Here is a 27,502-nt window from a genome sequence, read left to right as displayed (position 1 = left end):
TAGAGAGTCACAGAGAGTCATGTGTGATGCGGTTTCTATGAAGCTTTTCCTATGTCTCCCTCCCCATCAGGTTATTGTGCTCAGATATGTGGCTGTGATCAGGAAGATTTGGCCACCATGGTTCACACCTCCTATCTGCCAGCTCTGAGAACCGCTTCCACTGGATGTTTAGGGTAAATGTACACTAGACTGATTTACTGCACTTTTTCCCCCACAGACCAGTGTTTTACTGGCACAGCCGGTATTTTGGCCACCCTGCCGGTATTTTTATAATTTATCCAACCAATCCACCATATACTATACCAGTGTTTCCTAACCAGAGCGCCTCCAGCTGTTGCAAAACTGCAACTCCCAGCATGCCCGGACAGCCAACGGCTGTCCGGGCATGCTGGGAGTTGTAGTTTTGCAACAGCGCGAGGCACCCTTGGTTGTGAAACACTGACCTATACTATATACTACTATATAGTCCAACATGCTGGGGGTTGTAGTTTTTTCATTTGGCTCAGCTGCTGAGCTACAAGCTGTATCAGGGCATGCTGGGAGTGGTAGTTACTAACTGCAACTCCCGATTTTATTTAACCCCTTAAGGACTCAGGGTTTTTCCGTTTTTGCACTTTCGTTTTTTCCTCCTTACCTTTTAAAAATCATAACCCTTTCAATTTTCCACCTAAAAATCCATATTATGGCTTATTTTTTGCGTCACCAATTCTACTTTGCAGTGACATTAGTCATTTTACCCAAAAATGCACGGCGAAACGGCAAAATCGAAGAAAAAACGCCATTTTGTAACTTTTGGGGGCTTCCGTTTCTACGCAGTGCATATCTCGGTAAAAATTACACCTTATCATTATTCTGTAGGTCCATACGGTTAAAATGATCCCCTACTTATATAGGTTTGATTTTGTCGCACTTCTGGAAAAAATCATAACTACATGCAGGAAAATGTATACGTTTAAAAATGTCATCTTCTGACCCCTATAACTTTTTTATTTTTCCCCGTACAGGGCGGTATGAGGGCTAATTTTTTGCGCTGTTTTTATCGGTATGATTTTTATTTTGATCAGACTTTTTGATCACTTTTTATTCATTTTTTAATGGTATAAAAAGTGAACCAAAATGCGCTTTTTTTCGACTTTGGAATTTTTTTGCGCGTACGCCATTGACCGTGTGGTTTAATTAATGATATATTTTTATAGTTCGGACATTTACGCATGCGGCGATACCACATATGTTTATTTTTTTTTTACACTGTTTTAGTGTGATCAGTGTTAGCGTTGCTTGACTGCTCCTGCCTGGATCTCAGGCACGGAGCAGTCATTCGCCGTTCGGACACCGAGGAGGCAGGTAAGGGCCCTCCCGGTGTCCTGCAAGCTGGTGAAATCGCAGCGGTCCCGAACAGCCCGACTGAGCAGCCGGGTCACTTTCACTTTAGAAGCGGCGGTCAGCTTTGACCGCCGCTTCTAAAGGGTTAATACCGCACATCGCCGCGATCGGCGATGTGTGGTATTAGCCGCGAGTCCCGGCCGTTGATGAGCGCCGGGACCGACGCGATATGATGCTTCATATCGCGGGAGCCGGCACAGGACGTAAATATACGTCCTGCGTCGTTAAGGGGTTAAAAAAAAATAAAAAAGGGACCAAAAAGTCCCACCAAAACGAAAATGGTACTGGTAAAAACTACAGAATGGGGACGTAAAAAAATCAGCCCTTATACAGTCCCATATAATGGGAAATAATAAAAGTTATAGGGGTCAGAATAGGAAAAATTTCCCCCATGTGTGTATCCTGTGATGTTACGCATATATAATGAATTATGCAAATTAGCATGGCCAGTATATATATATATATATATATATATATATATATATATATATATATTATTTTTTTTTTTTTTTGCAGGAAAGGTGGCAGCCCTATCTGCTGCAGATCAAATCACCAGCAAGGTAAATGTGGTTACTGAAATCTCATTTACACACAGCTGAAATTGTCCTGGTATATACTGACCTGTGGTGCAGATATTAAAATGTAAAGCATGTCAATTTATATTGCAGATTTGTTGAGAGTTTTTCCCTTAAAATCAATGGTGAAGGTCATATCTGCAACAATATCCACACCAAAATTCACACTGATTTTTGTGCAGATTTGTTGTGGATTTTTTTCATAGCAAATTATTCTAGTGTGTGGTTACCCTGGGCAAGCACACTAATATGGTGACCTCAGTAACTGCCACACATTATTATGGGGGCACTATGTAAGCACACTGTCATGGAGACATTGGTAGTTGGCACACAATTAGCAAGGTACCATGTAAGCACACTGTCATGGAGGCATCGGTAGCTAGCACTAGGGCTGGGCAGTATACGGGTTCATACCGAATACCGACATTTTGGCCCCTCCCCTACGGGAATGAATGAATCAGCCCAGCGCTGCGCTGTCCCCACATCGGGGAACTAATCATATGTGACCCGCGAGCGCTGTTCTGCCCCCCAATTAATTATCAGCCCAGCGCTGCCCCTATCCTCCTGTTTGTTTCAGCAGCTGACACTCTATACCAGTGGTTTTCAACCTGCGGACCTCCAGATGTTGCAAAACTACAACTGTCAGCATCCATTTTGCAACATCTGGAGGTCGGCAGGTTGAAGACCACTGCTCTGTATTGTGTGGTATCCCTATGCCCGGGCTGCAAAAAATAAACAAAATAAACTTTATCTTACCTCCCGTTGGTACCGGCCTCATCCGCTTCCTAGGGAATGGAACGTCGGACAGCCGTCAGCCTATCACCGGCCGCAGCGATGTTCCGCCTCGGCCGCTGATAGGCTGAGCCCACTGTCATGTAAGAAGCCGTCCAGAGCTTCTTACATGACAGTGGGTTCAGCCTATCAGCGGCCGAGGCGGAACATCGCTGTGGCCGGTGATAGGCTGACGGCTGTCCGACGTTCCCGTCCCCAGCGTAAGGCCGACGTCGGAACATGCGTTAGTTTATTTTGTTTACCTTGTGTCAGCGCCGGTGGCCGCAACAAACAGCACGAGGAGGAAAGCGCTAGCGGGTGACATGTGAGTATTTACCCCGATGGGGGCAGTGCTGGGCTGATAATTAATTGGGGGGGGGGGGGGGGGCAGAACAGTGCAGCGCTGGGCTGATAATTAATTTTGAGGGGGGGAGGAGGAAATACCGTTATATACCGTGGAACCGCCGAAAGTTACAAAAATACCGTGAAACACACATTTGGTCATGCCGCCCAGCCCTAGCCTAGCACATACCATTATGGGGGAACTATGTAAGCACACTATCATGGAGGCATCAGTAGCTAACACATACCATTATGGGGGTACTATGTAAGCCATGGGTGTCAAACATGCGGCGCAAAATGAATATTTTTGCGGTCCGAGCAGAGCCGGTGCTTGCCCTGCAGTGGCGGATTCCCCCATCACTATTGAGGACATCCCTGTGTCCCGTCAACTCTCAGCGGCCCAGCGTTAAGTTTAAAAACACAGGGACCGCCGGGAGATAGCACACGCCGGGACATCACTGACATCCCGTGCGTGCGCCCATAGCAACGGAGACGCGGAGGAGCGGAACATGGAGGTGGAAAACGCGTGTTGGCCAGCATGGTAAGTGGCCAGTGGCACATCAGCTTTGGTGCTCAGACCACCGCTCCTCCGGTCCCGGGACCTATTGCTATGACCGGACTGGAGGAGAGGTGGTCAGAGCACTGAAGTGGGGCAGTACACAGGCATACAGCCTCCAGCCATATACTGTATATGGCTGGAGGCTGTATGTCTGTGGGGGAACATACTGTACCTAATGTGGGGGAACTATAATGCACCTAATGTGGGGAACTATACTGCACCTAATGGGGGGGAACTATACTGCACCTAATGTGGGGGAACTATACTGCACCTAATGTGGGGGAACTATACTGCACCTAATGTGGGGGAACTATACTGCACCTAATGTGGGGGAACTATATGGCACCTAATGTGGGGGAACCATACTGCACCTAATGTGGGGAACTATACTGCACCTAATGCGGCGGAACTATACTGCACCTAATGTGGGGGAACTATACTGCACCTAATGTGGGGGAACTATACTGCACCTAATGTGGGGGAACTATACTGCACCTAATGTGGGGGAACTATATTGATAACCTAATGGGGGGAACTATACTGCCAACCTAATGGGGGGAACTATACTGCCAACCTAATGTGGGGGGGAACTATACTGCCAACCTAATGTGGGGAATTATACTGCACCTGATGTGGGGGAACTATACTGCACCTAATATGGGGGGAACTATACTGCACCTAATGTGGGGGAACTATACTGCACCTAATGTGGGGGGGACTATAATGCCAACCTAATGTGGAGGAACTATACTGCACCTAATGTGGGGGGAACTATACTGCACCTAATGTCGGGGAACTATACTGCACCTAATGTGGGGGGAACTATACTGCACCTAATGTGGGGGAACTATACTGCACCTAATGTGGGGGGACTATACTGCCAACCTAATGTGGAGGAACTATACTGCACCTAATGTGGGGGCCTCATATTGACTTTCGCTCACGTCACGCTCCCAGAATTCAAGGGCCGGCATTACTACGTCCTTTTTTGGATGCGGCCCACATAAATGTAATTCTTTTCTTTTGGCCCATGTTAGCCTTTGAGTTTGACATGCTTGATGTAAGCACACTATCATGGAGACATAAGTCGCTGGCACATACTACCATGAGACCCATGTAAGCACACTATCATGGAAACATTGGTACCCGGTGCACACTGTTATGGGGGCCCTATGTAAGCACATTAATATAGAGGAATCAGTTGTTGGCACGCACTGTAATATGGACACTAGGCATACTATCATGAAGGCATTGGTATCTGGCACACACTATTATGGAAATACTATGTATCGGTAACTGGCACACAATGTAAGAGGGCACTGTGTAAGTTTAGTATTAAGGAGACATAAACATTGTTATGAGCAGACTAGGTAAGCACACTATTATAGAGGCTTCGATAACTTGCGCATATTGTTAGGGAGGCACTATGTAGGTACATTATTATAGAGCCATTCGTAGCAGGTGCGCACTGTTATGGGGGTGTGGGATGGCGGGATGGTGATGATGAGGTGATGGATACTTAGCTGGTAGGTTGTCAGGTTTGTGATGCTAAAAGTAAGGTTGTGATTGCAGTGAATGATGTGGGTTGTAGTGTCAGGTGGCAGGAATGGAGCAGCCCTATAATTAGATGACAGTTCCCACTAACCACAACTTCATTGAATCAAGTCCCCCAGGAAATGAATAGCTCAAAAAACAGAATTTATAAATAATAACTTCTGCAAATCCAATACAGAAAGAACACACTAGTAAACAGTTCTTCATACACTTGGTCAGTTTTTTTCTTCCCTGCACTTACAGGATGAAACTAAAGACTTGAAACTTTACTAGAAGGATAGGGACTTAACTTGTAACAGTACTAGACTCCATGTGAATGTGCTGGCTCAGAGGCTTACAGGGTTTCTGCCCTGGCTTTTCCATCACAGTACTCAGAAAACACTTGTCTAAGGTAATTTAGGAATTGGTGTAAGGCTGTACTTCTGCACTAGCTACAGTCCAATATTTTGCGTGCATACTTCATGGGATACAACATGCAAAGGTCCCCTTCCTCACCTAGGTTTCATCAGTTGCTCTGAGACATCACTATCTATGAGGGCATCCAGAAGGAGACCCCCATAAGTTAGTCCGTTGCCTGCGGCTTCTGACGATATCACCAATGCTACTGCTGGCAGTGGTAACACCAGAGTGGTAGCTGCCATAAGGTGACTCAGGCACAGCTGCAGCCTATGTAATAGGGGCACAGATGCAGATGTGCTTTTTTTTTCCCCTTAATTATCTTGCAGGCGGCCGCAGCGTTGTGCAGGTTGCCTCAGGCGCAGTTGCTCCAGTCTCTGTAAAGGGGGGAAGACGTGTTTGCTCTTTTTGTTACCTCACAGACAGCCTGCCTGGGGCATGTGGCCCAAGAGTACCGCAGTGGCTGCCTTGAAGTAGAGCGAGTCATCACGTCAGTGATGATGTTTGACGTCGTCCCAACAGGCCGGCAGAGAGGAGCGTGCGGAAGATACACATGCACCCGCGTCAGTCTGCCTCATTGGACGCACCATCCTGTTCCTTTACCCCCCGCCTGTCTGCCTATACTGCCAGGTCTCCTCCAGTGCCACCATAAAGGTAACCCCCACTGGCCTGCCCCCCACCTACCTACCTCCCCCCTCCTGCCTACCCCAATAACACCTGCCAGTGCCTGCCACCATATAGGTAACCCCCACCTGCCTGCCCCAATAAACCGTGAGTGCCTGCCACCATATAGGTAACCCCCCACCGTCCTGCCCCACACCTACCTACGCCCCCCCACCTGCCTACCTCCCCCCCCACCTACCTACCCCAATAACACCTGCCAGTGCCTGCCACCATATAGGTAACACCCCCACCGAAATGCCCCCCACCTACCTATCTCCCCCCCCCATCTACCTCCCCACATACCTAACCACCCCTCCCACCTTCCTACGTGTACTTCGGGTTAGGAAAATATATCCCTTATTCAAAAAATAGGGGATAGAAGTTTAATTGGGGGGGATTGGGGGATACATATTCCTAACCTGCACTACCACTTAGGGCATAACCCCTTAAATTTGATGTGTCATCCAGATCTTTTTTTAGCCATTATGCCCTGGCTGATACGATATATAACAACAAACTGGAGTTACCTGGCATCACTCTTTTGGTGTCCCGGCATCACCACTCCAGTCCTCCACTGCTGTCTTCTTCCCGGTTGCCCATGATCAGTGCATCAAACTGCAGCTCAGCCGGCAATAGGCTGAGCGGTAGTTTGATGCATTGAGCCCTGGTAGTAATCTTCTTCCTGGTGCCGAGGCTCAATGCATCACATTGTCGCTCAACTTATCACCAAACTTGGCGGGACATCACTGCGGCCAGCGATTAGCTGTGACATGTTGACCAGGGGCAACCAGGAAGAAGACAGCAGTGAAGGACTGGAGCGGTGATACTGGGGCACCAAGGAAGCTGCGCAGGTGAGTGCCGTTTGTTGTTTTAGATGCTGGCAGCCCGGGCATAATGAAAGAAAAAGTTTTTTTGTGCCACCAATTGAACTTTGTTATGAAACCACTCATTATACCACAAAATATAAAATCTGAAAAAGAAAAATATTTGAAGGGCGATATAAAAATAAAAAATAAAGCAATTTTTTAAGTTTTGGGGGCTTCCCTTTCTACGCAGTGAACTTTTTGGTAAAAAAAATATATAACATCTTATCTTTATTCTATAGGTCCACATGATTACAACGATACCCAATTTATATAGGTTTTGTTCTATTTTACTACGTTTTAAAAATTATAACTTTTTATATGAAAATCAGTATGTCTAATATTGTCCTTTTCTGACCTCTATCACTATTTTATTTTTCCACATACAGGGATGTATGAGCGCTCACTTTTTGTGCCATGATCTGTAGTTTTTAGCTTTACCATTTTTGTGGTATATAAACTGACCAAAAATCATCAATTCTGGACTTTGGCATTTTTTTGAATATTTACAGCATTGACCATGCAGTTTATTTAATTAAAGTTATATTTTAATATTTGGGGCATATAGGCATGTGGCGACACCACATATGTTTATTTTTGTTTACATTTTATTTAAAAAATGGTAAAAAGGGGGCTGTGACAGTTCCTAGAGTCACCCTACCCCTTCGCTATTGTTGCCTAGGCTCCCAGAGGACTATGGACTATGGAAGACTGACTGAGCGGAACTCGGACCAGCTTCAGTGGCGGTAAGACCTGGACTTTGATGGACTTTAGGACATCACTATTTTCACAGTTTGTGCGCCTCAGTTAATGTTGTCCAGTGACATAAAAGGTTGGTGCATAAAATGAGAAGGATGGGGCTGGGGGAGAATGTGTGCATGTGGGTAAGTAACTGTCTCAGTGATAGGAAACAGAGGGTGGTTATTAACCCCTTAAGGACCGGAGGTTTTTCCGTTTTTGCATTTTCGTTTTTTGCTCCTTGCCTTTAAAAAATCATAACTCTTTCAAATTTACACCTGAAAATCCATATGATGGCTTATTTTTTGCGCCACCAATTCTACTTTGTAATGACGTCAGTCATTTTGCCCAAAAATCTATGGTGAAGCGGGAAAAAAAATCATTGTGCGACAAAATTGAAAAAAACCCGCTGTTTTGTAACTTTTGGGGGCTTCCGTTTCTACGTAGTACATTTTTCGGTAAAAATGACACCTGATATGTATTCTGTAGGTCCATACGATTAAAATGATACCCTACTTATATAGGTTTGATTTTGTCGGACTTCTGGAAAAAATCATAACTACATGCAGGAAAATTAATACGTTTAAAATTGTCATCTTCTGACCCCTATAACTTTTTTATTTTTCCGTGTATGGGGCGGTATGAGTGCTCATTTTTTGCGCCGTGATCTGAAGTTTCTAACGGTACCATTTTTGCATTGATAGGACTTATTGATCATTGATCTTTTTATTCATTTTTAAATGATATAAAAAGTGACCAAAAATGCACTATTTTGGACTTTGGAATTTTTTTGCGCGCACGCCATTGACCGAGCGGTTTAATTAATTATATATTTTTATAACTCGGACATTTCCGCACGCGGTGATACCACATATGTTTATTTTTATTTTTATTTACACTGTGTTTTTTTTTTTATTGGAAAAGGGGGGTGATTCAAACTTTTAATAGGGGAGGAGTTAAATGATCTTTATTCACTTTTTTTTTCTCACTTTTTTTTTGCAGTGTTATAGGTCCCATAGGGACCTATAACACTGCACACACTGATCTTCTATGTTGATCACTGGTTTCTCATAAGAAACCAGTGATCAACGATTCTGCCGCATGACTGCTCATGCCTGGATCTCAGGCACTGAGCAGTCATTCGGCGATCGGACAGCGAGGAGGCAGGAAGGGGCCCTCCCGCTGTCCTGTCAGCTGTTCGGGATGCCGCGATTAGCCGCGGCTATCCCGAACAGCCCGACTGAGCTAGCCGGGAACTTTCACTTTCACTTTTAGCCGCGCGGCTCAGCTTTGAGCGCGCGGCTAAAGGGTTAATAGCGTGCCGCGATCGGCGCTGCGCGCTATTAGAGGCGGGTCCCGGCTTCACTATGACGCCGGGCCCGCCATGATATGACGCGGGGTTACTGTGTAACCCCGCGTTATATCAGAAGAGCAGGACCAAGGACGTACCGGTACGTCCTTGGTCCTTAAGGGGTTAATGGTACTTATTCTGATTGGGTGACTGTTACTAGTGGGGTACCAAAGGGGTCAGTCTTGGGTCCTGTTCTATTTAATATATTTATTAATGACCTTGTAGAGGGGTTGAATAGTAAAGTAGCAATCTTTGCAGATGATACTAAACTCTGTAAAGCGGTAAACACTATGGAGGACAGTGCACTGTTACAAATGGATCTGGATAGGTTGAAAGTTTGGGCTGGGAAGTGGCAGATGAGGTTCAACACTGATAAATGTAAGGTAATGCACATGGGGAGGAAAAATCCGGGCTGAGATTATCTATTAAATGGGAGAACACTTGGGACGACTGACATGGAAAAGGACTTGGGATTCTTAGTTAATAGTAAATTTAACTGTAGTGACCAGTGTCGGGCAGCTGCTGCCAAGGCTAATAAAATCATGGGGTGCATCAATAGGGGCATAGATGCCCACGGCAAGGAAATAATTCTACCACTGTACAAATCACTAGTCAGACCACACATGGAATACTGTGTACAGTCTGGGCACCAGTGTACAAGAAAGATATAGTGGAGCTGGAGAGGGTTCAAAGACATGCAACAAGAGTAATACGGGGAATGGGAGGACTACAGTACCCAGAAAGATTATCAGAATTAGGGTTAATTAGTTTAGAAAAAAGAAGGCTTAGGGGAGACCTAATAACTATGTATAAATATATCAGGGGACAGTACAGAGATCTTTCCCATGATCTATTTATACCCAGGACTGTATCTATAACAAGGGGGCATCCTCTACATATAGAGGAAAGAAGGTTTCTACACCAGCACAGACGGGGGTTCTTTACTGTAAGAGCAGTGAGACTGTGGAATTCTCTCCCAGAGGAGGTGATCATGGTGAACTCGGTAAAAGAGTTCAAAAGGGGCCTGGATGCATTTTTGGAGAGTAACAACATTACAGGTTATGTATAATAGATTTATAGGGACGGAACGTTGATCCAGCGATCTATTCTGATTGGCATATTGGAGTCAAGAAGGAATTTTTATTTCTAGTATGAGGGTTTTTTGCCAAACTCTGGATCAACTCAGTAGGGACTCATTAGGGATATAGGTTGAATTTGATGGACTCTGGTCTTTTTTAAACCTTTTGAACTATATGTTAGTATATGACATAAAGCTCCTTGTTGGATATCTTATTAAAATACCTTTATTTGCTGTTTTCATGACACATTCTGCACACAGTCCACATTTTGCACACGGTCCACATTCTGCACAAAGCACTTTATAGGGAGAGCTAATTGCCTTTATTGGATCTTCCAGACTTACTGTCACCTGTATTGTCTTTACTGCCCCTTCCCTCTGTGACGTCCTTCCTATAAAAGAAGTCACTTGTTCCTCAATAAAGAGAGATTGATTTTATACCTTAAAGGGGTACTCCGGTGAAAACCTTTTTTCTTTTAAATCAACTGGTGGCAGAAAGTTAAACATATTTGTAAATTACTTCTATTAAAAAATCTTAATCCTTCCAGTACTTATTAGCTGCTGAATGCTACAGAGGAAATTCCTTTCTTTTTGGAACACTGATGACATCACGAGCACAGTGCTCTCTGCTGACATCTCTGTCCATTTTAGCAACCATGCATAGCAGACATATGCTAAGGGCAGCATGGTGGCTCAGTGGTTAGCATTGCTGCCTTGCAGTGCTGGGGACTTGGGTTCAAATCCCACTAAGGACAACAATAAATAAAGCATTATTATTATTATTATAATGTCAGCAGAGAGAACTGTGCTCGTGATGTCATCAGAGAGCATTCCAAAAAGAAAAGAATTTCTTCTGTAGTATTCAGCAGCTAATAAGTACAGGAAGGATTAAGATTTTTTAATAGAAGTAATTTACAAATATGTTTGACTTTCTGCCACCAGTTGATTTAAAAGAAAAAAGGCTTTAACCGGAGTACCCCTTTAAGACTGGTGTTGCCTGGTTCTTTGGATAAGGGGATGCGATATTCTCTAGTTCTGCCTAGGGATAATGCATGTGGTATGCTGGGGCTTGTCATTTGGAAGGAGAAGTTGCTCTGGCGGAGGGGTACACTGAGAGGTCCCTGGCCAGTCCATCAAAGGGGTGATCAAAACTTTTATTAGGGAAGACGCTTAATTACATTTAAGGGCTGATCGGATAAACCAAAGGCAGGAAGGGACCCTCTGCTCGCCATTTGAACTGATCAGGACACCGGAATTTTGCTATGGTGGACTTGTCCAGCTCAGAGGGCATTTTAGATAGATGTCCATTGTTCAGGTATATAAAAAACTTACCTGGCAGGGGATATACCAGGATCACCAAGGTCTGAAGAACTCCCAGCACATGATAGAGATTTTGCATAGTACGATTACAGTACTTTTCATTCTTATTAGAACCACAATTCTCAAGAGCATACCACCTAAAGATCTTCTCTTGGTACTGCCTCGGAACATCGGAAGAAGGAGAAGATCTTGAAGACTCCAGCTCTGGAAGAAGCCGATGAAGACCTTCAAAGAAGTGAATTGGCGGTGAATTCCGGAACTTCGGCGAAGATGAAAGTGGCGCAGAATCTTCTCGGAGAAGCTCTGCTCCTCTGGAGAAGATTTGCATAGCTCCTTCCACCTGAAACGGATTTGCATAGCTCCTCTCACCCGGGAAAGAAGACTTTGTGAAGACTCTCCAAAAGAAGAAAATAGCCTGCTGGAAGAAGCCATGGCCTCAACCAGCAAGTCGACCCAGAAGGAAGCTGCAGGGCAAAGCTTGGAGGCCTAGCCCCAAACCCAGCCATCTTCAACCTCCACCTCAGCAAGGCAGAAGGACAGCAGAACCCCCAATCAAGAAGCTCCAGCCCTGGATAAGGCAGACTGTTGCCCAGAAGCTCAAGCCAGTGGATGGAAGGGTGCTGGACATGTCCCACGACGTGTTCTGCAAGAAGATGCTTGTGAAACAAGGCTTCTCCTCAGCGGAAACCCTTGACATAGCAACATTCACGAATTACCCAATGTATTACCCAATGCATGCGTCGTATGTCTTAGGGGGGGATTAAACTGGCAGAGTCACTGGTAGAGAAGGATCTGGGTGTACTTGTAGATCACAGACTACAGAATAGCATGCAATGTCAGGCTGCTGCTTCCAAAGCCAGCAGGATATTGTCATGTATCAAAAGAGGCATGGACTCAAGGGACAGGGACATAATACTCCCCCTTTCTAAAGCATTGGTACGGCGTCACCTGGAATATGCTGTTCAGTTTTGGTCACCTGTCCATAAAAGGGACACTGTGGAGCTGGAAAGGGTGCAGAGACGTGCGACTAAACTAATTTGGGGCATGGAACATCTTAGCTATGAGGAGCGATTAAAGGAGTTACAATTGTTTAGTCTTGAGAAGAGACGTTTAAGGGGGGATATGATAAACGTATATAAGTATATTAATGGCCTATACAAAAAATATGGAGAAAAACTGTTTCAGGTTAAACCCCCCCAAAGGACGAGGGGGCACTCCCTCCGTCTGGAGAAGAAAAAGTTTAGTCTCAAGGGGCCTTCTTTACCATGAGAACTGTGAACTTATGGAACAGTCTACCTCAGGAACTGGTCACAGCAGTAAAAATTAACAGCTTTAAAACAGGATTAGATACATTCCTGGAACAAAATAACATTAATGCTTATGAAGAAATATAAAATCCCATCTCTTCCCCAATATCGCGCCACACCCCTACCCTTCAATTCCCTGGTTGAACTTGATGGACATTTGTCTTTTTTCGACCGTGCTAACTATGTAACTATTTAAAGGCCATCTGAGGTACATTGTCACATGGTCACCCACAACACTCAACACCAAAAGATTAGACCATATTGGACAAGGAAAACAATGATATAGAAAAAAGTATACATTTTATTGAATTACAATAAATTTTAAAAAGACATATAAAAAACACATAATGGTACAACAACAGAGCTCAGGCAGATGAGTGGAGGGTAGAGGCATCAATTAGATATAATAAAATATTGCTCCTATAAAGGATTATAAAGGGCCATTTACTACATCTGTGCCTAATGGATGATAAGTTATACAAAAACTAGCAGCAGGTATTTCCACAAATGTGTGCACTGATACTATAACACGAACATGAAAAAAGGGTAATAACCACTTAAATGTTGCTCAGTATCAAAAGGACTTCAGAAATTAAGTAACAAAGGAAGATCATGTACCCTACAGAGCAATGCCTCTTACCTCCTACCCCAAATGCGTTTTTCGCAATGTGGCTTCATGTTTTCCTTGTCCAATATGGTCTAATCTTTTGGTGTTGATAGCAACATTCATGTGTGGGATCTTCCACATTACCTTCACCACCATCAGCACCTGTAGAAGATACTGGGAGACTTTCTCTAGCTTTGTGGGCAACTGCCCTATCCAAAGAGAGGAGAGGCGGGTGACGGTCTCAATTCGGAACCCACACACCCCCGGCAAGGACATCCCAATGTTCCTGAGGCGCTTCTGCACCGTGGTGAAGGAGCCCACTCACATCCTGAACTCCCTCTGATTCTGGACCTGCAAGTGGTCTGTGGTTGTCAGACTAAACAAGGACCTTTACTCTGCAGACGGATTACAACACCTGCCACCGACATTCTCCTTGGGCAACTCCACAGGACTTATTTTCTACCTGGACATGCCAGAGACCTGCAAGAGATGTGTCAAGAAGGGCCGCGAGAGTAAGGACTGAGAGGAAGATGCCTGCAGGTTTTGCCGAGTGACAGGTCACACGACGAAGAATTGCCTGAAGAGCAAGACTTGCAACCTCTGAGAACTGGCAGCCCACAGCTAGAAGGACTGCCCCCAGAGGGAGAGAACATGGGCATCTGTGGCAGGGAAAGCACCGAAGCCAGCCCCAGCTCCAGAGCCAGCAGCACAAAAGGCCATACAGACCAAGGAGGGTAAGAAGGCAAAAACCACCACCCCATCCCTGGCCCGGCCCATCTCTCCTCTGACCCGTCCCAGGCACCAGAGAAGGGGAACCGCCTGACCGGAGTGGTAGCTAGTATCTGAACTAACTTTTCTTTTTTATTCCCATGGCTGATCTTAACATCTTTAGCATTAATGTGAGGAGTATTAGAGATAGGTTTAGATTTCAGACTGTGCTTACTGTCTGTGAGGTGTGATATTTACATGCTGCAGGAATGTGCTTTGTCCTCTTCTAGGTCTTACAACCATCTGGCCAGGCAGTGGTCTCACGGCCCTTCCTACTGGTCTGGTGGGGGTGACTGTAGATCTGTGGGGGTGGCCATCCTGATCAGGGGAGGAAACTTTGCACTTGATTCCATCCAGGAGCTCGTCTGTGGCAGACTTCTTGTCGCAGGTGGTTCTTGGGAGGGTGAGCCCGTGCGGCTCATCAATGTGTATGCCTCCCTTGAGAAGAATGTCAGACTGGAGGTTCTCCAGACCCTGTGGGCTCAGCTTGCCACCACTAGGGCAGTAGTGTTGGGTGGTGACTTCAACTGCCCCATTGAGGTGGTATGGCGCAGTTCTGGCACATCCGCCAATCTTGACATGATGTCCAAGCTGATGATCGAGATGGTGACAGAGGCATCTTTGCAGGACGTTGTTGGGTCCATTGGGAACGGCTCCATAAACTATACGTGGAACCGCCCCGATGGCTCGCTCCGTTCTCGGATAGACTTCATCTTTACTTCGAGAGCAGTATAGTCCCCTGCTTCTTCTCTGACCACAGTGCCATTCGATTTTGGGGGACTCTGGGCCATGGATTTCCACCTAGCCCAGGCTCCTGAAATTTTAGTTGTGCCCTGTTGGACAATACCACACCCCTACAAGTGTATTGGCTGGACCAGGGACCGCTCTGATCGGTCCTTGGTCGGCTAGCAGTGAGTTGCGGCTGTCTTTGACAGTTAAAGTTCCTGATGGATATATCCGTCATGTTGTGGGAATAAGCACCCACTCATGGCAAATGTATCCATCACTGGGTGTTAAAAATAAATAAAAAAAATCTTTTAAAAAATGGTTTATTTTGTTGGGGGAGGGGGGTGGGGGGTGAAGTTGGGTGATAGTCCCTATTCATACTGCATTTCTGCAGTATAGGTGTCCGTTGTCATGTCAAAAAAGGGATGTCAATGCATACTGTAGCAGTCTCATTCAGAAATGAATGGAGCTGCTACAGAGTATACGTCAGCATCAGTTTTTTTGACGTGATGCTGACGGATACCTCTAACATACTGCTGGAACGCAGTATGAACAGGACGAAGTGTAGGGTCACATAAAGTGCATCCGCAGCATATTTCAAACCCCAAATGCCCCGGCAGTCACAAGGGCAAGATCACTGCTGCGGCTGAGTAGCTCAGTGTGTCTGCTCATGACTGCCGGAGGGAAATCCGCCACTATAAGCGGACACACAAAGCTACCCAGCTGCAGCAGGGAGCTCATTATTGTGACTGCTGGCGGGCATCCACAGCATGTAATATTGGCTGTAAGAGTTAAACTGCCGGAACAAAAGTTTACTTCGGTATGAGTCTTCTAATTATAAAGAATTATTGGCAGTCCTTCGTGCTCTGCATACAATTGGACACACTATCTCTCAGAAAAATGTAAAAATTCCTTCAGAAAATTAAACTATTGTGGCACTTATAAGTAGACAGGGCACAACTAAGAGCCCTCATCTGATGTCTCTCTCTTCCCATGTCCTCTCCTATTCAGAAAAAAACCTAGCGTCAATATCAGCGGTTCATCTAAAGGGCTCTCTAAACACCAGGGCAGACTGTCTGAGCAGACATTGTCTCCATCAGGGAGAGTGGCACCTAAACAAGGACATATTCAGGAAAATTTGTGTACTTTGGGGCGATCTTCAGATAGATCTGTTTGCCACCAGAGAGAATGGCCAAGTAAAGCAGTTTCACTCCCTGTCCCCCTCAGAGAACCCTACAGCAGTATATGCAGGGGCGTACCTAGAGCATTTGCCCCCCCCCCCAAACCCTTTCGCCCCCTTAATTACACCCCCTCCCAGGAGAGGATCGACAACACTCGGGGCCCACGGACCAAAAAAAAGCAAGGGCCCCTACTAGGCTCTGCAGATCGTCAATCTTCTGCCACGCCCCCTATTCCACCTAAATCCCACACACAATAAACTAAAATTTATATATATAAGAAACACTTTAACGTAGGTAAATTTCCATGACCAATAATACTGGTATACAAGGAGTAAATATATACCACCACACAATAATTGGATAATGCCGCCATACTGTACTGAATAAAACCACCATACACAGAGCAGTATACTATAAAGGATCTGTATACAATATAAGTGATTATATACAGGACCATATGGCAGTAGATATCAGTTGTACACAGGATGTGTATACCATATAATTGATTATATACAGAACCATATGGCGGTAGATATCAGCTATACACAGGATGCATATACCATATAAGCGATTACAGTTACATTTTGGGACTCACAATTACGTATTTTCTGATCAGCGGCGTCCGCTTTCCGTTTCTTCTCCATCCGGATAAGGCTGGGTTCACACCACGTTTTTCAAATACGGTTACCGTATACGGTTTTCCGCTAAAAAACGTATGGCATCAACCGTATGCAACCATATACAACCGTATGACTCCAAATTAAAACGTATACGGTTTTTCCCCGTACGGTTCTATCCGTTTGCATCAGTTTTTGCCAACGGTTTTGCTATTTTGTTGGAATTAGTTTTCCAGCAATTTAATAAAGTTACTATTGTTCTATTGAAATTCCAATCTGCGCATGTGTCAACTCCAAAAACGGATTAGAAAAACCGTGTGCAACCGTATTCTGAAATTCTGTGTACGGTCCTCATAGACAACAATGTTAAAAGAACCGCATACGGTTCGCATACGATTTTCCAACCGGAGGCAAAAACGTGGTCGACAGCGTTTTTGCCTACGGTTGAAAAATCAGCAAAACCGTATCCGAGGCAAAACGGATGCAACCATACACAACATTTGGAATACGGTTTACAATGCATTCTCTATGCATACGGTTTCGAATACGGTCGGATACGTTTTTTTGTGGAAAACCGTATACGGTTACCGTATTTGAAAAACGTGGTGTGAACCCAGCCTAAGACCGCCATGTGGATCTCTTAACATCTGCAGGAAAAACATGTCAGACTCTGCATTTTTCCAGTGCCCTCCACTCCTCTACACAATCTTTCCATCTATAGGCCCACAAACTGTAATAATGCCCTCCTTGGTGTCCTGCACAGTAAACGGGCAGGTAGGTAGGTAGGTAGGTAGCCAGGTAAATAGGTAACTAGGTAGGTAGATCATGAAGCCAGATATGTAGGTAGGTGACAAGTTAGGTAGGTAGGTAGCTAGCTAGGTAGTTAGGCAGCCATGCATGAAGGCCAGGTATGTACATAGTTAGGTAGCTGGATATGTAGGTAAGTAGTTAGGCATCCAGGTATAAAGTTAGGTAGCCCCCCTTCCCTGTAAGTATAGGCAGCAGAGTTAAACCCCTTTCCCAATAGGTATAGGAACAGAGTTAACCCCCCTTTCTCCTTAGGTATAGGCAGCAGAGTCCCCCCACCCCCTTTCCCCGTAGGTATAGGAAGAGTTAAAAAACCCCTCCCCCGTTTACCATAGGTATAGTCAGAGTTAAACCCCTTTTTTCCCATACTTAAAGGCAGATTCCCCCCCCCCTCTTCCCCATTGGTATAGGCAGAGTTACCTTCCCCTCCCCTCTTTCCCATAGGTATAAGCAGCTACACCCCCCTTTCCCATAGGTATATGCAGTTACACCCCCCCCTTTCCCATAGGTGTATATGCAGTTACACCCCCCCTTTCCCATAGGTGTATATGCAGTTACACCCCCCTCTTTCCCACATGTATATGCAGCTACACCCCCCCTCTTCCCCATAGGTATATGCAGTTACACCCCCCTCTTTCCCACATGTATATGCCACTACACCCCCCCCTCTTCCCCATAGGTATATGTAGAGTAACCCCTCCCCTTCCCAATAGGTATATGTAGAGTTGATAAAAAAAAAAAAATGATGCTCACCTGATATCCCACCTGCAGAGCTGCAGATGCGGCTCACACAGAGGGGACGCCTTCTCCTGTATGTGCGTGTATCGCGCATACAGGAGAAGGCACCGCTGTCTGCTGGGGATCTGGGACGAGTGTCCCGGATCCTCAGTAGTGGCGGCGGTGGCGGTGGGTCAGTCCACCCCTGGCACCCCCCTTGTGAGTGGCACCCGGGGTGGGCCGCCTCCCCGCCCCCCCCCTTAGTACGCCACTGAGTATATGCACTGTCCCAGTATTGAAAGTGGAGTCTGAGCTATGCATTCCCTCCACTAGCATTAATACCAAGAGTTCTAAAAAAAGATTCAGGAAGACAGGGCGAGGGTTATTCTCATAGCTCCATTCTGGCCCCGCAGGGCATGGTTCTTCTGCCTTTGGGTGATGTCATTAACAGACCCCTGGGTCTTACCGGAACAGCCGGATCTTTTGTTTCAGGGTCCTATATTCCATCCAGATACTCACAGTCTGCACCTAACTGCATGGAATTTGAAAGGGTAATTCTGAGAAACAAAGGGTTATCTGACTCAGTCATCTCAACATTACAATCAATTAGGAAGCCTGTGACCTCTGCAATCTACTTCAAGATCTGGAAGGCTTACTTAAATTTTGTAAAACCATCCCTGGTGGACTTTGACAAACCCAATATTGCATCAATCCTGGATTTTCTTCATAAAGGTTTAGAAAAAGGACTTAAGTTAGCTACTCTCAAAGTACAAGAATCAGCCCTAGGATCTTTGTTCACTCAGTCTATAGCTAGTCATCCATGGATTATAAGATTCTTTAAGGCAACCAAAAGACTCCAGATTAAAAAAAAAAACCTAAAACTCCTCCTTGGGATTTAACTTTAGTTCTCAACATGTTGGGGAAGATTTATTAAAACCTGTCCAGAGGAAAAGCCCAGTTGCCCATAGCAACCAATCAGATCGCTTCTTTCATTTTGCAGAGGCCTTTTCAATAATGAAAGAAGCGATCTGATTGGTTGGTATGGGCAACTCAGCAACTTTTCCTCTGGACAGGTTTTGATAAATCTCCCCCGTTATGTGGTGAACCCTTTGAGCCAGTTTCTTCTATTGCTATCAGAAACCTGACTTTGAAGACTGCTCTCCTGATAGCTGTTACCTCTGCTCGTAGAGTAGGTGAAATAGCAAATTTTTCATAGTTTTCAGGACTGACCCAGCGTTTTTGCCAAAAAATGGTATCTAGTTTTCATTTATCCCGGGAGATAAACTTACCCTCATTTTGTAGCAATCTGTAAAATGACAGGGAAAAATCTTCTTCATATGCTGGATGTCAGGAGATGTGCTCTTTCTTATTTGGAAAGAACTAAAGATTTTAGGATATCAAATAGACTTTTTGTCCAAGAGGGGAGGAGCCGAGAGGGGAGGAGCCTTGATAGACCAAATCTGTAAGGCAGCCACCTGGTCGTCTCTCCACACTTTTTTTCGCCACTATAGGTTGGACATGGAGAACTGTTCTGATTTATCATTTGGTCGTAAGGTTCTCCAAACTGTTATCCCACCCTAATCTTGGTCTCTGGTATTCTCTCAGATGGTGCTGTCATGGCGATGGGAAAAGCTGGTAATTACTCACCGGTAATTCTGTTTTCACGAGCCATGACAGCACCGCTTCATTCCCACCCTTTTGTTTTTCTAAATAGTTCCTTTTTCATGGGTGCTTAGATCACTTGGGTGTAGCATATTAAAATGTATATATTTCTTTGTTCAATTATGATTATGACTGTTATTACTAACGAAGTAGGAAGGCTCTTCTAGGTCTTTGCAACTCACTGAGGATGGAGAGGAGAGGGCTTCCTTTTATTCTCAAAGGTTTCCTGTCCCTATGGGTGGAGTTTCTCTCTTTCAGGTGGTGCTATCATGGCTTGTGAAAACAGAATTACCGGTGAGTCAGGGAGGAGCTGGAGGAGACCGAAAAGGCACTTTGAGGATGAATCCAAGCAAATTGTCTTTCATTCAAGGTGGAGAACCTGGAAAAGGGTGAGAAGTGTAATTCTTGCTGGCCACATGCCCCTGACTGAACTGCAAGATGAGACCGTACACATGAGGAGGGGCAAGGAGGAGGTGATGGGGGTCATCTCAGACTTCTACAGCAATCTCTATGCCCCAAAGTCATCCGACCCCAAAGCCGCCGAGAGGTTACTGTCAGGTATCACTAACGTTGTTGATCCCGCAGGTGCCGTGACTATGGACAATCCCTGCAAGGGAGCTTCTCTCTGCCACTAAATCCTTTATGCCCGTCAGAACCCGGGGCAGTGATGGTCTCCCGGCCGAGCTCTATGTAGCACTGGGGGACCTGATCTGTCCAGACCGGTTGGAGGTGTACGAGGAGATGGTGGGGGGCAGAATGCCTTAGTCGTTGAGAGAAGGGATGATCACGATCTTGTATAAGCGGAAGAGGGAGAGAACAGCATTTCTTGTTTCCATATCTTGGAAGAGGGAGAGATGTGACATGAAAAATTGGCGTCCCATCTCTCTCCTGAACGTGGACTACAAGATCCTCGCCAAGGTGCTAGCCAACAGGCTGAAATCTGGGCTGATCGTCCATCTGGACCAGACCTGTGGCATCCCCGATCGCGGGATCGCCGATAGCCTTGCCCTTGTAAGAGACACGGTCCATTACATCCAGGACCGAGGCATTTGACCGTGTCACCCACGTTTTCATGGGCAGGGCTTTGCGCAGGCTGGGTCTGGGGAAGATGTTTTACTCTTTTGTGAATCTCATGTATTTTGATATTTGCAGCACGATGTTGGTGAACGGCTGGAAGATTGACCCCTTCCCAATTCTTTCAGGGGTCAGACAAGGCTGCCCTCTTTCACCTCTTCTTTTTGTTTGTGTTATAAAGCTCTTCGCTGAGTCTATCTGGCAGAATGGAGCGATCAGAGGGATCACTGCACCAGGACCAGATAGCTACAAGGTCAAGTGCTCGCTCTACATGGGCGACGTGACCGTGTTCTTCGCTGACCGGCATTCGGTGACTGCACTTGTCCAGACCTGCGAGGACTTCGGCAAATCTTTGGGGGCAAAAGTCAACTGCCTGAAGAGTCAACTCTTCTGGGAATGGCACCTGGCTTCTTCCACCCCCTACCTCTTTACTGTTAAACCAGACTTCATCCAAATCTTGGGAGTCTGGTCTAGGAAGCAGCACTTAAGTCTTGGCAAGACTGACTGGCAAAAATGAACTCTAAGATCAGACTGTGAAGCTCCAGAAAGCTTTCGATGGAGGGCAAAACACTGGTCTTGTGCAGTGAAGTTTTGCCTGTGCTCCAATACACTGCACAGGCCTGGCCTCCCCATGCCACCATTTGCAAGGCCATCACCCGTACCGTGTTTCACTTAATCTGGAGCAAAATGGACAGAGTCAAGCAGACTGATAAGTAAGGAGCCCCGCAAGGGTGGGAAGGGAATGCCTGATATCCCCACTTTGCTTCGGGCTTCCTTTGCATGTGTCAGCATGCAGTAGACTCTTGTAGAAAAGAGTCATCTCAGCGGGCAGGTCCATGTCGCACTTGTTTCTCTTGTCCCTCTGGACAAGTGGGACAGCTCCATCTCTTACAACTGGAACACTCCCTGGTTCTATGGGGATGTTGTCCGGTTTGTGAGGGAGCACCAGCTGGAGGGACTGAAGCCTGATCTGTGGAAGCCAAAGACCATCGACAAGCTCATCCAAGCTAAGGACTTGTTGGAGCTCGTTCCGGCCATGGCAGAGACTGTGTTTACCAATGTGGGTTCAAAGTGGCTTACCAATGGAGATAAGGACTTGTCATGGATGGCCATTAACCCCTTAAGGACTCAGGGTTTTTCCGTTTTTGCACTTTCGTTTTTTCCTCCTTACCTTTTAAAAATCATAACCTTTTCAATTTTCCACCTAAAAATCCATATTATGGCTTATTTTTTGAGTCGCCAATTCTACTTTGCAGTGACATTAGTCATTTTACCCAAAAATGCACGGCAAAATGGAAAAAAAAATCAACGGGCTTCCGTTTCTACGCAGTGCATATTTCGGTAAAATTAACACCTTATCGTTATTCTGTAGGTCCATACGGTTAAAATGATACCCTACTTATATAGGTTTGATTTTGTCGCACTTCTGGAAAAAATCATAACTACATGCAGGAAAAGTTATACGTTTAAAAATGTCATCTTCTGACCCCTATAACTTTTTTATTTTTCCACGTACAGGGCGGTATGAGGACTAATTTTTTGCACCGTGATCTGAAGTTTTTATCGGTATGATTTTTGTTTTGATCAGACTTTTTGATCACTTTTTATTCATTTTTTAATGGTATAAAAAGTGAACAAAATACGCTTTTTTGGACTTTGGAATTTTTTTGCGCGTACGCCATTGACCATGCGGTTTAATTAATGATATATTTTTATAGTTCGGACATTTACGCACGCGGCGATACCACATAGGTTTATTTATTTTTTTTTTTACACTGTTTTTTTTTTTATGGGAAAAGGGGGGTGATTCAAACTTTTATTAGGGAAGGGGTTAAATGACCTTTATTAACACTTTTTTTTTTACTTTTTTTTTTGCAGTGTTATAGGTCCCATAGGGACCTATAACACTGCACACACTGATCTCTCATCCTGATCACAGGTGTGTATTAACACGCCTGTGATCAGTGTTATCGGCGCTTGACTGCTCCTGCCTGGATCTCGGGCACAGAGCAGTCATTCGTCGATCGGACACCGAGGAGGCAGGTAAGGGCCCTCCCGGTGTCCGGTCAGCTGTTCGGGATGCCGCGATTTCAACGTGGCGGTCCCGAACAGCCTGACTGAGCAGCCGGGTCACTTTCACTTTCACTTTAGAAGCGGCGGTCAGCTTTGACCACCGCTTCTAAAGGGTTAATACCGCACATCGCCGCGATCGGCGATGTGTGGTATTAGCCGCGGGTCCCGGCCATTGATGAGCGCCGGGACCGACGCGATATGATGCGGGATCGCGGCGCAATCCTGATTCATATCGCGGGAGCCGGCGCAGGACGTAAATATACGTCCTGCGTCGTTAAGGGGTTAAGGGAGGACTGTTTCTTAGGTCATTCATGCATGCCCGTGACATGTGCAGAACCCGGTACTGCCCCCGGTGCCCCTTTGTGGAGGAAACATCTTTGCACATGTTTTGGCAGTGCCCCTTTACGCAGGGTCTGTTGGACGCCCTGGAACATTAACCTAGAGTCTCTGTACCCAGGAACTGCCTAACGTACCATTCGGTGCTTTACGGTCTGTTCCCTGGGACCCACGATGTAGGGACCATCCAGGAGGCCTGGCACCTTATGAACTGTTTTAAGGTAGCTGTGTGGCTTGCCAGGAACCGCCTCATGATCAACAGGGAGAACATGTCCGTCCGGAACTACCGCAGGTTCATCCGGAGACTGCTCAGAGACTATTCCATCTTGGACAGCCTGGCCGTCGATGAAGAAGAGGAGTGAAGACCCCTCTCCTTCCCCATGTCCCCCTGAAGATGTGTCCCAGTAGTGTCGGCCCTGTGATCCGCTCCCTCCCCACCCCACAGTCGCCCACTCCCCCATGCCCCCAGACCCGCCCCGTAGCCCACGCCCCCACCTTAATCACAGATTTTTGCTGTGTATTGTACTGTCATGCTTTGTGTGATTGTAATTTATTGTATGACTTGTAATGACTGAACTATCAATAAAGCTCTTTCAATAATGGTTCTTTGGATAAGGGTATGCAATATTCTCTAATTCTGCCTAGGGATATTGACTGTGGTATGCTGGGGCTTGTTGTCTGGAAGGAGAAGTCGCTTTTTGTGGAGGGGGCCACTGAGAGGTCTTTGGTCGGTCCATCACAGGGGTGATCAAAACTTTTATTAGGGAAGGGGCTTAATTACATTTAGGGGCTGATCGGATAAACCGGAGGCAGGAAGGGACCGTTCGCTCGCCGTCTGAACTGAACAGGACACTGCAATTTTGCTACAGTGGACCTGTACTCACCTCCAGCGCTCCTGCTGTGCCCTGCCTTGGTCCCCGGGTGCAATCCTCTTCCTGAGCAAAAGTGTGGCGCTTGGTTACATCCTCATTCTGTATTATACTCCCAGGGCTGTAGTCACTATCCTAAGTTATATTTAATTGTAGTCCAGAGCTGCCACTGATATAAGAGCATCACATTAGTCTCCTTACTAGTTTCCTTAGGAGACTAGGTAAGTGGCCTGCTGCTTCCATGGAAATTAATGTAATGAGACCTTGCATTTACTCCAATGGATAGATTTTTCCCAATGGGTGCCACCCATTGAACAAAATCTCACTATTTCAGTGAATGCAAGGTCACATTACATTACTTATCCTTTACTAATCCTGAGTTATATTGTGTATTATATTCCAAAACTGCACTCACTATTCTGCTGGTGTGGTCACTGTGTACATACATTACATTACTGATCCTGAGTTATATCCTGTATTATACTCCAGACCTGCACTCACTATTCTACATACATTACATTACTTATCCTGTACTGATCCTGAGTTATATCCTGTATTATACTCCAGAGCTGTACTAACTATTCTACTGGCGGGGGTCACTGTGTACATCTGAGTTATAGCCTATATTATACTCCAGAACCACTTTTTAAACTTCTTTTTTTTCTGGGCTTGCCTTGGGCGCAAAGGAGCTGGCTACATCTCTGGGTAACACCCCTGTATTGTAACATGCTAGATAGGTTGCAGCATTGTTGCTTTGTGCTAAAATGTTGTTGCTTTAGGCAAACTCCCACAAAGGTGTGACAGTGCATCTCTTTATGCACCACTGAAGCATCGCTACACCTGCACTCTCAGAGCGCTCACCTCCCCCCACATGCTCTCACATCCTAGTGACATAAGAGTGAAGAATTTAAATATTCAAGACAGGCGCGGGCTGTGGGCGGAGTATAGATGAGACAGGGGTGCTCGGGGAGCCAGCTGCCCACCTCCAATGCGTGCTGGAATGCAAAATGAAACTGTTAACATACATAAGTCTGCACAGAAGGCACCAAATAACCCTTCATTTTACAGCTATTCACCCGCACTATAACCCAGTATATTGGGTTTAGTGCGGGTGATCCAGCTGTCAGATTCTCTCTTTTTATATATATATTTTTTTATTGACCTTTTTTCAAACAAAACAAAATAAATCATCATAAATAAAAAAAACATCAAGGGAAATATAAAAGTATATAACAGCATCGTGAAGAGTAGCCAATCTGAAGGTTCACAATTCGAAGAGTACGTCAAAGAAGGTATATAAGGCACAGGACAACAATAGCGAGATTACATGAAGGCCTCTGAGATGTCCGTAAGTGAACAACAATACGAAGCATCCCCTCCCATCCTCCCCCCATGCAAGCCTGCACAGTGTTACCCAGCAGGAGAATTGGTCATTTTTTTTCCATGGGATAAGTTTATGCACAACAAGCACACTGAGGTATTGACTCAATCTTCACCTTTAATCTGTATAGACAGCATTCTAACATGACTTTTTCTGAGAGGCTCAGACTGTCCCTCCAGGAGCTGGTGGTTTCTCTAGTAGCCCACAACCAGCTAGGGCAAAGTTGTGGCAAACTCGTTTTAAAAATGCATAAATGTAATTTTTTTTTGCCATGCCCATACTATAGTTCCAGTACCTTCCTGTATTGCTGCAATCAAGAGAAGGGGAGGTAAAGAGGGCAACAGTTGTAGTAGCAAGGGGGTCTAATTAGCAGTATGTGTGGATGAGGGCTCATGGACAGAAGTTTGAGGTGACCCTAAGTAGCAGTCTTTGTGTGGAAGAGCGCCATAAACTGCAGTTTATAGGGGAAGCATGAGCAACAGTTTATTTGAAAGAGGGTGTATATTGGTGGGAGCCTACACTATATGGACAAGCGTATTGGGGCGCAACATCTTTATCATTCAATGCAGGTGTTTTATTTAGTAATTTATGCCCATGTGTAATTAAATTCAATAATCTACTAATGTAGTCTGCCTTTATAAATGTTTTGAAATGGATTGTTCTAAAGAGCTCAATGAATACTAATGATACTGTTATATGATGCCATTGTTGCAATATGTCAGTTCACAAAATGTCTTCCCTTCTAGGTCTTTAAAGGTCAACTGTGAGTAAAATTACTGGGAAGTTGAAACACTCCAAGTCAGCTACCAAATGGACACCACAACAGGTCACGCTGGAGTGCATATGGTATAAAAGAGGCCAAGGCTCTGTGGCATTTAGCGAATACCAGGATATTAAAGTTTGGTGGAGGTGGGATAATAGAATGGGGTTGTTTTTCAGGGGTTAGCCTAGGCCCCTTAGTTCCAGTGATGAGAAATCTTAATTATTTAGTATACCAAGGCATTTTGGACAACTGTATACTTCCAACTTTTTGGGAATAGGCCCATTACTTTTCTATTCCATTTATTTAAATCAATGGTAATCTGCTGCAGTGGAATTTCCAAGTGGAATATTTCTGTGGAATTCCTCTGGAAATTCCTCTGTGTGAACATAGCCTTAGATTGCATTCAGTTGAATGTTTCCTTGAACCACAGCTGTAGCTCAATAGTTAAAATTCAATTCGTAACACAACAAGAAGTCACAGTGTAACCCTGGATTATCAGAACCGGCTTCAATAGACCATTGACAAGATTACAATGGTGTTGCATCCTGGTAAATAGAACTTTCTATTCACCGTTCTGGTTGTGTCGTTTGTTCCGGTCAGTGCCATTGTAATCTTGCTGTTGGTCTATTGAAGCCGGTTCTGATAATCTGTTGTTCGGAGGCTGGAGGCTACAGACGGGATCGTTGTTGATTAAGCATTACGCACACATTATTGTTGTGTATGACTGTACACCACCAAACAGGATAAGCGGCACTTGGTCTCTGATCATTCTTTGTTTAAATCTTTTTATTGAACATTTTTTCAACATAACCATTTACAACTTTACAAATTAAGTCTCCAAGGAGACTCAGTACGTACACCAAAATCAACAGAGAACAGGTACACATACAACAACAAACAGATTCCAGGTTAGCAGCAATTCCGATGCACAATTACACAGAACAACATCAACTGTTTCCGCGATAAACCAAAACTTGACCCTAGGTGTTGTCACACCATCTAAGATCTAAAATACATAGAT

At 45.2% G+C, this 27,502-nt stretch overlaps 1 long non-coding RNA gene across 2 annotated transcripts; it reads left to right on the top strand.

Moving 5' to 3' along the window:
* Window positions 1-35: 35 nt before the first annotated feature.
* On the top strand, window positions 36-26,626 carry LOC130290843 (uncharacterized). 2 transcript variants are annotated; one of them, XR_008847716.1, is made up of 4 exons: window positions 36-173; window positions 1,900-1,943; window positions 7,789-7,852; window positions 26,465-26,626. It is a non-coding gene; the product is annotated as an uncharacterized LOC130290843 (long non-coding RNA). The 2 variants fall into 2 exon arrangements; XR_008847715.1 differs by lacking the exon at window positions 7,789-7,852.
* Window positions 26,627-27,502: the final 876 nt, after the last annotated feature.

This window comes from Hyla sarda, chromosome 9 (genome assembly GCF_029499605.1).
Source record: "Hyla sarda isolate aHylSar1 chromosome 9, aHylSar1.hap1, whole genome shotgun sequence".
In the NCBI taxonomy this organism is placed as follows: domain Eukaryota; kingdom Metazoa; phylum Chordata; class Amphibia; order Anura; family Hylidae; genus Hyla; species Hyla sarda.
Note: the sequence above shows the minus strand (reverse complement) of the source record. Positions and strands in the feature narration are given on the sequence as shown.